The sequence below is a fragment of the Etheostoma cragini genome, chromosome 23, assembly GCF_013103735.1.
Source record: "Etheostoma cragini isolate CJK2018 chromosome 23, CSU_Ecrag_1.0, whole genome shotgun sequence".
Lineage (NCBI taxonomy): Eukaryota > Metazoa > Chordata > Actinopteri > Perciformes > Percidae > Etheostoma > Etheostoma cragini.
Genome location: NC_048429.1, coordinates 16375366 through 16377315, shown reverse-complemented (window position 1 = coordinate 16377315; position 1950 = coordinate 16375366).

Below are 1950 nucleotides of genomic sequence, written 5' to 3'. Positions count from 1 at the left end.
TAGGAAGGAAGCATGGGGGGCTCCCTAAATGTTTAATGTGTATGTGAATGAGTAGTGAAATATCTGCTAAATTGCACTTTACCTGGTAGTGAAAGCACTGTAACCGAATAAAATTAGTTATTATTTCAAGTCAAGAACTAAAGAAATAATTTCAACCCATGCAAGGCTGAAAGTTCCTTTGTGTCCAAGTGTGCAACACCTACCTTTCATCTTCTGGTTTGTGTTTGGGAGTACTTTTATTTTTTTGTCTTCAAAAACCTGAGAGGAAGTGGATAACGTTATCAACAACTTCCATTGTTGTTCCATTACCACATACAGTATAAATCTTTGCTGAATGGTCATCTGTTACTGTATAATAGTAGGGGAGACCAGGGACAGTTATAACAGGGGACGGTTGTAACACCTTGAATTCCTCCAATCAGAAACACTCTAGAGTGATGACACTCACTGTGCTCGTGCTCAGCTCGTTTCCCTCCATTCTCCCAACAAGGTTATTACATTTGCAACTTCCTGAAGGAGTTATCAACAAAAGACTGTTTTTGAGGTAAAAAAGTTACTTTTCTTTGTGAGTTGCTTTTTTGGATGCTGTTACAAGATCCAATGTCTATGAATTCAAACAAGTATTATTAGAATCACTGTTTTGTAATTTAAAAATAGAAATGGCTAACAAGTGTCAAACTAGCATTTAAGCTAGCTGACATGAGATGAAAACATGGCCGGTGATACTGGGACGGTTGTAACGCCCCGTTACAACCGTCCCAGTATCACCAGCCATTTTATGATATGTCTTTGGTGTGGGAGATCTGGGTTCAATTCCCCCTGTGGTACATCAACCACTGTGTTCCAGAGCATATAAAAGCATCAGCTTATGTAATGTAATTATTATTTTTACTTTTATATAAAGATAGTCAGTGGAAACATGTGATTGCTTACAGCATGCCAAATATCAGAAGGAGGAAGACAGACAGGGGAGTCCCATTTCCTGTGCTGGAAAGGGCTTCTGATGAAATCAGACAGGGAAAGTCAGTCAGGGGAGTGGCCAAATTATATGGCATTTGCCATGTGACCCTGCACCGATTCCACAAGAAGAGAAGCCAGGGATCAAAGACACTTCCCAGAGTTGGATATTGGACTCCGAAAAAGGTTTTCTCACTGGAGCAGGAGCTCCTCTTAAGAGACTAACTGATGCAGGCAGCTGATTTATACTATGGACTGAGCCCAAAGGAGGTAGGCTAGATATGTAGTAAGTTAGAGTAGGCTATGCTAAGCATTTGTTCTGTATAATAACTAATTTTACAACTATTTAACAATTAATATAATTTAGGTCCGGAAGTTTGCTTATGAATTGGCAAAGACCTACAGTTGTAGGTACCCAGAAACCTGGGCAGAGAAAGGGATGGCTGGAGCTGACTGGTTCACAGCGTTCTTGAAGAGGCATCCCACTCTCTCCATAAGAAGCCCTCAGGCTACAAGCCTCTCACGGGCTACAAGTTTCAATCAGACAAATGTCAATACGTTTTTTGACAACTTGTTTTCTGTGCTGGAAAAACACAGATTTGCTGCACAGGACATCTGGAACATGGATGAAACAGGTGTGGTGGAAATTATCTATATCTCCCTCAGACACACCTTCCAGAGGCTCACAGCCTTACACAATACAAGCATTACAGAATAAAAGCACTAAATAAAACAAAGTTTTTCTATACAGGAATCACCACAGTACAGAATCCTGAAAAAAGTGTGGCCAGAAAGGGAGTCAAGCAAGTAGGTGAAGACACCTCTGCAGAACGAGGGACACTAGTTACGCTTGCCTGTGCAGTGAATGCATTGGGGAATTCCATCCCACCAATGTTCATCTTCCCCCGGAAAAACATCCATCCTTCCTTTACCAGCAATGGCCCTCCTGGCTGTATCGGGACAGCAAATGGATCTGGGTGGATGCAAGGGGAA